This window comes from Rutidosis leptorrhynchoides, chromosome 8, assembly GCF_046630445.1.
Source record: "Rutidosis leptorrhynchoides isolate AG116_Rl617_1_P2 chromosome 8, CSIRO_AGI_Rlap_v1, whole genome shotgun sequence".
Lineage (NCBI taxonomy): Eukaryota > Viridiplantae > Streptophyta > Magnoliopsida > Asterales > Asteraceae > Rutidosis > Rutidosis leptorrhynchoides.
The window spans coordinates 234,509,909-234,522,600 of record NC_092340.1 but is presented as its reverse complement, the minus strand read 5'-3'; positions in this window follow the sequence as shown (position 1 = coordinate 234,522,600).

Sequence of the window (12,692 nt, the reverse complement as noted above, 5' to 3'; positions counted from 1 at the left end):
AGACTTTTCCTGACACTTTCTGAGAACACTTCCTGGTGACACTTTCTGCCGACACTTTCTGATGTATTAACATTCAGGGTCTTACACACGGATACCCACTACCCGCGGGTTTTACCTGCGAATAATTATGAAAATACATTAATAATTTTAAATTTATAGTATATAATTAAGTATATGTATGCGGGTAAACGGGTATACCTGCGGGTAGCTCAAACGGGCATCACGGATTCACAGGTCGGGTTTTACCCGCGACGGGTGTTGAATACCCGTGACCCACCCTCGACCTACCAACGAGTACAAAATTTTACCCGGCCCATGCCTGCGGGTGCATTTTTACATAAATACTCGCCCATCATGGGCACGGGTACCCGCGGGTTACGGGTATTTTCTTATCATTCCAAAAAAACAAACAGAAGTTGACAGTGACGTGACAAAGAATGGCCTTCCCGCAAAACTATTTTGGTATTTTCTTATCATTCCAAGACTAAAATGATTATTTGCATGGCCGAAAGATGCTAACGTATTGCGTTGGCACGCCGAAGAGTGTAAAAAGGATGGTAAGCTGAGACATGTGGCAGATTCTTCTCAATGGAGAAATATTGATAATATATACGCGAAATTTGGAAATGAGGTTAGAAATATTAGATTGGGACTTAGTTCTGATGGTATTAATTCGTTCAGAAACATGAGCAATCTTCATAGCAGTTGGCTGGTTCTTTTATGAATATATAATCTCCCACCATGGTTATGCATGAAACACAAATACATCATAATGTCCTTGTTAATAAAAGGTCCAAAACAACCCAAAAATGACATTGATGTGTATTTAGCCCCGTTAGGTGAAGACCTACAAACGTTATGGAGTCCAGGTGTCCAAGTATATGATGCATATAGGAGAGAGAACTTTAATTTGCGGTCCATGATTTTTTATACCATAAGTGATTTTCTGGCTTATGGAAATTTATCGGGTTATGGTACTAAAGGGATGAAGGTATGTCCGGTTTGTGAAAGCGAAACATGTTCGATATGGTTAAAAATTGTAAGAAACCAGTGTTTATGGGACATCAAAAAGCGCTTTAAATAAGTCATCCATATCGTATGATGGGAAACTTGTTTCACGGGAAAGTTTTACAGGGTTGAAAACATTAAAATTGTGTTGGAAAAAGTAATACGAGTCGAGAGAAATGGATTTGGAAAAAACGTTCTATTTTTTGGAATCTACCGTACTGAAAATATTTACATGTTCGACATTGTATTGATGTCATGCATATTGAAAAAAATGTTTTTGACAGCTTAATAGGTTTGTTGTTGAATATACCAGGGAAGATGACAGATGGAGTTAATGTTCGAAACAACATGGTAGAAATGAAGATTCGAAAGGAGCTTCATCCGGGAAAGACGCCAGTAGGAAAACGACCTTATCTGCCCTTCGCATGTTATACCCTATAAAAGGTCGAATGAAATTTTTTTGCCAATGCTTACATGGTGTTAAAGTTCCATCCAGCTATTCTGCTAACATCAAGAGTTTGGTCTCGATGAAAGACAATAAACTTATAGGTATGAAGTCTCATTATTGTCATGTTTTGATGACCCAAATGATTCCTATTGCAATTTGTGGAATACTTCCTGACTGAATCTGACATAAAATCACAAACCTATGCTTTTTTTAACGTGATTCCTTCAAAAGTGATCGATCGTGTTGTTTTGGATACATGGCAAAGTGACATTATTCTTATGCTTTGTCAGCTTGAAATGTATTTCCCACCTTCCTTTTTTGATGTAATGGTTCACCTCGTATCTCATATTATGCATGAAATAAAGGCTTGTGGTCCTGTATTCTTATGATACATGTACCCGTTCAAGAGATACATGGGGTTCCTAAAAGGCTATGTGAGGAATAAGGGTCGACCAGAAGGGAGTATTGTTGATGGATATGTTTCTGATATATGATTAAAATGTGTTATTTCATATGATATATGATTAAAATGTATTCATGTGTTTAGGACTTGCTTTACATATTAAAAACGATTAAACACACCTAAGAGATGAGTATTTTTAAATCCAAATCGGATCTCAGAAGGTATATGTAGTGAGGGACAAAAGGAAGTAATCACTTACATCAAGACGGTAATGACCCAATATCGCGAAAAATATTACATATTACCTTATCATCAAGTGTACGTACCATATGCCTTTAACCTTTTAAATTATACAGCTTTTATGTAAATTATACAACTTTTATGCTGTAACGTTTTCAATTTATTAGAAATCATTGGAGCCTGTTTATCACATCACCTCACAAGAAATATGGCTACCTTTTGGATTCACTCAAGGAAAATAAGGTTGCTCGAGATTATCTATTAAGCGGCCTTGTGTATAAGTAAGTTTTTATCAAATAGTTCATCGTTTGTTTATTGATTAAAACCTTAAAAAAAATGATTGTTTATTTATAGGGCTATTGGATGTTGTGTGAACCGTTAAAAAAAAAATTTATACGTGGCGGAAGCATTTGTTAATTAATTACAAAATTACACTTCAACCATTGTTAATTACAGAACAACTAGTGTCACGTGTCATTTCAACAAAATACATATTTAACCGGAAAAGTCGTAATTACATTATGTTTACAAAAGAACACCGTTCTGACTATAAAAGACCACATCAGAGTTAAATCATGTCAAACATAACATCATCATGCCCGTCTTTTCCCAAAAGCAATATCTACAAAGCTACAACCTGCAGTGAGGAGATAGAGGGGAATTAGCAAGAAGCTAAGTGAGTACGACTAACTACAGGCAATAGTATATAGGAACCATCATATTAATCATGTCACAAAATCTAACACACAAACATCACCCAAGTGCCGTCTACAGGGACTCTGGCGGCTCGGCCAAACCATTAACCACCAGTTGATCAGACTGGGGTTTACTAGAAGTTCCTCCACCATCGTATGTATATATATATATATATATATATATATATATATATATATATATATATATATATATATATAGTTGTAACATCCTGCTTTTCCCGTATGCGAATTAAGGTACATATTTAATCATTAGTACATTTATATTTCGTTGTTTATGTGATTAAGTGAAATAAAATGTTAATTGATGTATACGAGATATATCTATATACATATGAATACACTTGAGAATGTATACGTGTACGAATATACGCATGGTTAAGGAGTGTTTTAAGTAGTGTGAGACCTTGTGGTGTAGTCTAAGTGTATACACGGAGCGAGTATGAAGTGTACACGTCGTGTAAATCAATAGTTGGTTTAAGATGTCAAATTGGCCAGTTTCAGCACATTGTCATGCCGCGGAGGGTAGGGGTCACGCCGCGACATATAACGCGAAACAAGAATCAGGAACCAAATTAAACAGCTCGAATTTTATGTTAAATGCCGCGCCGCGTATGAATCAAAATTTGGAGGATATGTTACGGGCGTATATTATCGATTTCGGTGGTAGTTGGGATGAGCACTTACCTTTGGTGGAATTCTCGTACAACAATAGCTATCATGCTAGTATTGGAATGCCACCGTATGAGATGCTTTATGGGTGTCGGTGTCGAACTCCTATATGTTGGGGTGAAGTGGGACAAAGAGAAATCGGGAGTACCGATTTGGTTTTAGAGACGAATAGCAAAATTGAGATGATTCGGGCGCATTTGAAAAAGGCTCAAGATAGGCAAAAGTCGTATGCCGACAAACGAAGGCGACCGATTGAATTCCAAGAAGGCAACATGGTGATGCTTAAAGTTTCGCCATGGAAAGGTGTTATTTAGTTTCAAAAATGAGGAAAATTAGCTCCTCGGTTTATTGGTCCTTTTAAGATCTTAGCTCGTGTTGGTGAAGTCGAGTATCGTTTGGAGTTACCCGAAGAGCTTGCGGGGATCCATAATACATTTCATGTTTCCCATCTCCGTAAGTGTCCTGCGGATGATTCTTTATGGGTGCTATTAGACGAAATTGAGCTAAACAACAAGTTAGAATATGTTGAGGAGCCGATTGCTATACTCGATGAGAAGGTCAAACGATTGAGAAATAAAGAGGTGAGAACTTTTAAAGTTCAATGGAGTCGTAGTAAAGGTTCCGAGTTTACATGGGAACCCTAAGAGTTTGTATTGGTGTATCTTCCGGCTTGTCATACGGCTTGGATCGCGAGGGCGAGTTCCAATTCAAGTGGGGGAGAGTTGTAACATCCTGTTTTTCCCGTATGCGAATTAAGGTACATATTTAATCATTAGTACGTTTATATTTCATTGTTTATGTGATTATGTGAAATAAAATGTTAATTGATGTATACGAGATATATCTATATACATAGGAGTACACTTGAGAATGTATACGTGTACGAATATACGCATGGTTAAGGAGTGTTTTAAGTAGTGTGAGACCTTGTGGTGTAGTCTAAGTGTATACACGAAGCGAGTATGAAGTGTACACGTCGTGTAAATCAATAGTTGGTTTAAGATGTCAAATTGGCCAGTTTCAGCACATTGTCGCGCCGCGGAGGGTAGGGGTCGCGCCGCGACATATAACGCGAAACAAGAATCAGGAACCAAATTAAACAGCTCGAATTTTATGTTAAATGCCGCGCCGCGGAAAAGAGGGTCGTGCCGCGACCCTACTGGTGAGATGACTCGTTTTTTTGATTTAAAAATGAGTGGTTCGAGGGTATTTTCATCTTTTCGCTGTGGATCAGATTTGTGGCTCAAATATCAGCCACTTATCTCATTTAATTCATTTTCTTTTCTCTTTTCTTTCCATTTTCTCTTCCAAAACATGTGACGACCCGGAAATTTCCAACCAAATTTAAACTTTAATCTTTATATGATTCCAACACATTAGGCAAAGTCTGTAATATTGAGTCTCAAAACTTTAGAACTGTTTACATAGTTTCAAATAACCTTTGACTACTCTCGACGATTCACGAACAACTAATTGTAAATAGATACATATATATATATATATATATATATATATATATATATATATATATATATATATATATATATATATATATATATATATATATATATTACTTGTAAAGATATAAAAGTATATTAAATCTATTTGTTTAAAAATATTTTTACCTTTCTAGGTTAAATTTTAATATTCCGTACATATTAATTGGAATAGAAGCCAAATAATTAACGAACCTTTTTGATCAAGTTTCAAACAGTTAATGATTGAAATAATTACATATATTCAATCTAAAAATTTGAAATTTTTAGGAACACCTTTGTATGTTAACTGTTGAGCAAGGGACACGATATAATATCCGTTCAAAATCGTTGGTATATAAAAGTCAAATGTATGGCTGCTATATTATTAAGTTTACTATTGCTGTTCACTATTCTGAAACACATCTTATTCTTGGAATTTAACATGATTTAGTATCTTATTAAAATTATTAATTACTTTATGTGCTGTCTTTGAAAGAGTAACCCATTCTTTTGTCATGTACCACCCATGTGGGACTAATAAAATACTTCAATCATAATCATAATAAATGGGAACGTGTTATAAATTTCAAACGAATACATCATCATCAATTGTATCATGCACTTTAAACTCACATGTGCACTTTGGCAATGATTCTTACATATTCAAGAAACCACTAACACAGAAACTATGTGCCTTATTCTAACAAATACCATTCCTTCTTTTTCCATCGACACAAAACATTATTAAACTCAAGATGATCATTGTTATTATTATATATTATTATTAATTATTAAGTAGTTTATAATTATATATATACACGACATATGTATACATCACATATGCAAATTTTCAACTATCACCACTTTTCAACTAACCAAACACCACTCCAACATCCAGCTCACCATCCTTTGTATACATTATTCGTTTCTGTTTAAAAACACAAGACAAAACTTTCCCCTTCCACTTGTTTTCTTCTCCCCATGAATTTAGACTTTAAGGAGCATAAATATATATATATATATATATATATATATATATATATATATATATATATATATATATATATATATATATATATATATATATATATATATATATATATATATATATATATATGTAGATATAAATATACGCAATATTATATTCACTGTTTTTTTGTTGTTGTTGTTGTGTTAATCTAGTTATATAGTTATATATACACATAGGTACGAGTTCATTAAAACCACAATCATCTTCAAGACTTCAACCACGACACCACCAGCACCCTATCACTACCATGAACCTATCACCTAAACCCACCACCTCCTTCGAGACACCACCGGTTAACACCCGACGACCATCATCACCATCGGATGCCACCCAACACCCACGACTTTCCATCACCATCTTCACATCTGAAAACCACACTTAATTTATGTTGCTACGCTGCTGTATTTTTTCTGTCGCGAGATGCTGCTGCAGCTACAAAAAAAAAATAAAAAATAAAAAATTGCAATTGTACTCGTTCCTGTCCCCGGTTTACCGTTCGACAAAACCATCAACATCGAGCCATCGTAAGCTATTCTGTGGTTCGACTGCTGCTGCTGCTGTACACACACTTGAACCATCACAAATGAGATTGTTGTAAGTGATGTGGAGTTCGAGTGTATTAATGAGAATAGAAGATGGAGGTGTTGACAGATGTTGTTGCGATTTATTTTTTTTGTTGGGGTTTTGTTTTATGAAGAATACAATAAGTTTGAAAAGGTTAAAAAAAAAATTAACTTGCTGTTACCTAAAAGAAATAACGAATGGATCAATGGTTTGGAAAGTGGTTTATTAAGCAAGAGATCTAGGGTTCGATACTTATTTGCTACCATATTTTTTTTTATTTATTCAAACAAGGAAATTAAGGCAGCCCATTTAACTTGGTTAAATTTAGATTGGGTCGGGTGCTTTTAGTTGGGCCGAGATCCCCTAGTTGCTTTAGGCTGAGATTCAATTATTTGTTGGGCCGAGGTTAATTTTCTGTTAGGCTGAAGAGAATATATTAAATATAAATGGGTTTCTATTAAATTAGAAAAGAATAAATGGAGCATTGGTTAAGGGTGTTATTGAGTTAACGGGAGGTCTCAAGTTCGAGCCTTGTCTGAGGCATTGTTTTTAGGGAGAAAGTTTTTGGAAGGTAGTTTCTTTTTATTACTATCATTATCATTATTATTATTATTACTCATATTATTATTATTACTTTTATTATTATTATTATTATTATTATTATTATTATTATTATTATTATTATTATTATTATTATTATTATTATTATTATTATTATTATTATTATTATTATTATTGTTATAAATCATTGTGTTAAGGATAAGTTCATTAACACAATTAAATATTATTATCATTTTTATTATTATTACCATGATCCTTAAATTCGTATTATTACAAATATCAAATTTTACAAACAGAAGATATTTTTATAAAAATATATTTATTATGAGTTACACTAATATTACATAATATTATGTTCTAACTATTATAATATTATAAAGTTAATTAAATTATATATATCAAATAAGTAACATAACAAAATATATAAATTTGCTCAATTACGATTATATGTTTTAATATATATACGAATGATATAGGTTCGTGAATCCGAGGTCAACCCTACACTTGTTAAATGACGTCATATGTATTTTTACTACAAAATACAGTATGGTGAGTTTCATTTGCTCCCTTTTTAATTGCTTTTGCAATATATATTTTTTGGACTGAGAATACATGCAATATTTTATAAATGCTTTACAAAATAGAGACAAGTGATTAAAAATGATATTCTGTGGATTGATGTGCTAGGTAATTTAGTTACATGTTATAAGAGCATGTGAGCGCGAATCCTAAAGATAGATCTATCGGGCTTGACACCCCCATCCTGTAGGCTGCACTAGACATAAGAGCTAGTGGGCGAATGTTTAGTACTTCGAGGATTATTTTTTAGCACCGGTGTACGTATCCATCTTTGCGAAGATGACTTATTATATTATTGTTAAGGTTGGTTACTGAGGCCTCAACATAAGCAGAATGGTTTTATACACTTGCGAGTGTACATATATTTATAAACTGAAATCTTGTGGTCTATTAATATATTGAAATGATTGTTACGATAAACCTATGAACTCACCAACCTTTTGGTTGATACTTTTAAGCATGTTTATTCTCAGGTATGAATTAAGTCTTCCGCTGTGCATTTGCTCATTTTAAGGACATTACTTGGAGTCGATCATCGCAATGGGACCAAATGTTGATGACTTTGTCCAGATGGATAAGGACGGGTCCTTTCAGTTGGTATCAGAGCGGTGGTCTTAGCGAACCAGGTCTTGCATTAGTGTGTCTAACTGATAGTTGTTTAGATGCATTTGTGAGTCTGGACTTCGACCGTGTCTACATGGCAAAAGTTTTGCTTATCATTTCGTGTCAAAAATTACCTGCTTATCATCCTTAAAGTCTAGATATATCTTACTGCCTTGAATGCATGAATAGTGTACAGACAAAAAAAAATCATATCTTAGCGTATCTGTTACTGTAGACTTTTCCTGACAGTTTTCGTAGATTCCTCCGTAACTTATGGGATTTTAGTATTATATATGCATATGTAAATTATGTATTGCAGAGTACTAATCTACATTCTATAATCTATTTCTTATCGAAAATCCTTCATCTGATCGTACGAGATGAATCCCTCAACCAGTTCGAGTCCCTCAGATTTCGATAGCTATTCCGATAGTTATTCCGATAGCTATTCCGACATGGATATTCACCTAATCTCCGAAAGCGGTGTCATCAGAATGAATCCATCAATCAGCCATCCCCAATTCATCTGATGGGTTCGTAGTCGACTTAATCAATGGAGACGCGAAGAAGGCGATCTTTTCCACCAACCGAATTCACCTTTTGGCCACAAACTTGAAGCACTTACCGGCGAACCAGTTCGAAACATCATTTTCACCCTCATTTCCTGAATATCTAGTCATGATTATATTCTATCTAAAATTCTAAACCTTATTCATCCCCTTGTTCAAACCGCCAATCATCCCGGAATAATAGAAGAAGTCAACGAATTTCACGCTCGAGTTGTAGCTTTGGAAAAATATGGTGCAGAACCTATCAGCTTCAGCAACATCACCGACACCAACAGTACCACCAACAACCCAAATTTCAACATCACACGCCTCAACATCTTATTCTATACCTCGAGCATAATCATCATTTTATGCATCGTTCTATCTACCTTATCTTCGTGTTACATATTGTTCTACATCGATTACCTCCCCTCAACATGGCGATTATGTAATTTCTAAAGTTCTAGAGATTATGTAATCTAGTATTAACGATAAATCAGATGAGTTTAATATCTTATTGACTCATTAAATCCATGATTACGTCTAAAGAAAATATATATGCAAGTATATTTTCATAAAGATTCTAATTAAAAATTCTTTTGTACAAACTGTTAATGGTAAAAATATTTTAACGGGTAGGTAATACCCGAGGAATATCTAGATTTCACATTAATCAGTTATGAAATGTCCCGTTCTTATTGATTAAAAACGTTCCATATTAATTGATTTCGTTGCGAGGTTTTGACCTCTATATGAGACGTTTTTCAAAGACTGCATTCATTTTAAAACAAACCATAACCTTTATTTCATCAATAAAGGTTTAAAAAGCTTTACGTAGATTATCAAATAATGATAATCTAAAATATCCTGTTTACACACGACCATTACATAATGGTTTACAATACAAATATGTTACAATAAAATAAGTTTCTTGAATGCAGTTTTTACACAATATCATACAAGCATGGACTCCAAATCTCGTCCTTATTTAAGTATGCGATAGCGGAAGCTCTTAATAATCACCTGAGAATAAACATGCTTAAAACGTCAACAAAAATGTTGGTGAGTTATAGGTTTAACCTATATATATCAAATCATAATAATAGACCACAAGATTTCATATTTCAATACACATCCCATACATAGAGATAAAAATCATTCATATGGTGAACACCTGGTAACCGACATTAACAAGATGCATATATAAGAATATCCCCATCATTCCGGGACACCCATCGGATATGATATAAATTTCGAAGTACTAAAGCATCCGGTACTTTGGATGGGGTTTGTTAGGCCCAATAGATCTATCTTTAGGATTCGCGTCAATTAAGATGTTTGTTCCCTAATTCTTAGATTACCAGACTTTAATAAAAAGGGGCATATTCAATTTCGATAATTCAACCATAGAATGTAGTTTCACGTACTTGTGTCTATTTTGTAAATCATTTATAAAACCTGCATGTATTCTCATCCCAAAAATATTAGATTTTAAAAGTGGGACTATAACTCACTTTCACAGATTTTTACTTCGTCGGGAAGTAAGACTTGGCCACTGGTTGATTCATGAACCTATAACAATATATACATATATATCAAAGTATGTTCAAAATATATTTACAACACTTTTAATATATTTTGATGTTTTAAGTTTATTAAGTCAGCTGTCCTCGTTAGTAACCTACAACTAGTTGTCCACAGTTAGATGTACAGAAATAAATCGATAAATATTATCTTGAATCAATCCACGACCCAGTGTATACGTATCTCAGTATTGATCACAACTCAAACTATATATATTTTGGAATCAACCTCAACCCTGTATAGCTAACTCCAACATTCACATATAGAGTGTCTATGGTTGTTCCGAAATATATATAGATGTGTCGACATGATAGGTCGAAACATTGTATACGTGTCTATGGTATCTCAAGATTACATAATATACAATACAAGTTGATTAAGTTATGTTTAGAATAGATTTGTTACCAATTTTCACGTAGCTAAAATGAGAAAAATTATCCAATCTTGTTTTACCCATAACTTCTTCATTTTAAATCCGTTTTGAGTGAATCAAATTGCTATGGTTTCATATTGAACTCTATTTTATGAATCTAAACAGAAAAAGTATAGGTTTATTGTCGGAAAAATAAGTTACAAGTTGTTTTTGTAAAGGTAGTCATTTCAGTCGAAAGAACGACGTCTAGATGACCATTTTAGAAAACATACTTCCACTTTGAGTTTAACCATAATTTTTGGATATAGTTTCATGTTCATAATAAAAATCATTTTCTCAGAATAACAACTTTTAAATCAAAGTTTATCATAGTTTTTAATTAACTAACCCAAAACAGCCCGCGGTGTTACTACGACGGCGTAAATCCGGTTTTACGGTGTTTTTCGTGTTTCCAGGTTTTAAATCATTAAGTTAGCATATCATATAGATATAGAACATGTGTTTAGTTGATTTTAAAAGTCAAGTTAGAAGGATTAACTTTTGTTTGCGAACAAGTTTAGAATTAACTAAACTATGTTCTAGTGATTACAAGTTTAAACCTTCGAATAAGATAGCTTTATATGTATGAATCGAATGATGTTATGAACATCATTACTACCTTAATTTCCTTGGATAAACCTACTGGAAAAGAGAAAAAATGGATCTAGCTTCAATGGATCCTTAGATGGCTCGAAGTTCTTGAAGCAGAATCATGACACGAAAACAAGTTCAAGTAAGATCATCACTTGAAATAAGATTGTTATAGTTATAGAAATTGAACCAAAGTTTGAATATGATTATTACCTTGTATTAGAATGATAACCTACTGTAAGAAACAAAGATTTCTTGAGGTTGGATGATCACCTTACAAGATTGAAAGTGAGCTAGCAAACTTGAAAGTATTCTTGATTTTATGAAACTAGAACTTTTGGAATTTATGAAGAACACTTAGAACTTGAAGATAGAACTTGAGAGAGATCAATTAGATGAATAAAATTGAAGAATGAAAGTGTTTGTAGGTGTTTTTGGTCGTTGGTGTATGGATTAGATATAAAGGATATGTAATTTTGTTTTCATGTAAATAAGTCATGAATGATTACTCATATTTTTGTAATTTTATGAGATATTTCATGCTAGTTGCCAAATGATGGTTCCCACATGTGTTAGGTGACTCACATGGGCTACTAAGAGCTGATCATTGGAGTGTATATACCAATAGTACATACATCTAAAAGCTGTGTATTGTACGAGTACGAATACGGGTGCATACGAGTAGAATTGTTGATGAAACTGAACGAGGATGTAATTGTAAGCATTTTTGTTAAGTAGAAGTATTTTGATAAGTGTATTGAAGTCTTTCAAAAGTGTATAAATACATATTAAAACACTACATGTATATACATTTTAACTGAGTCGTTAAGTCATCGTTAGTCGTTACATGTAAGTGTTGTTTTGAAACCTTTAGGTTAACGATCTTGTTAAATGTTGTTAACCCAATGTTTATAATATCAAATGAGATTTTAAATTATTATATTATCATGATATTATCATGTATGAATATCTCTTAATATGATATATATACATTAAATGTCTTTACAACGATAATCGTTACATATATGTCTCGTTTAAAAATCATTAAGTTAGTAGTCTTGTTTTTACATATGTAGTTCATTGTTAATATACTTAATGATATGTTTACTTATCATAGTATCATGTTAACTATATATATATATATCCATATATATGTCATCATATAGTTTTTACAAGTTTTAACGTTCGTGAATCACCGGTCAACTTGGGTGGTCAATTGTCTATATGAAACATATTTCAATTAATCAAGTCTTAACAA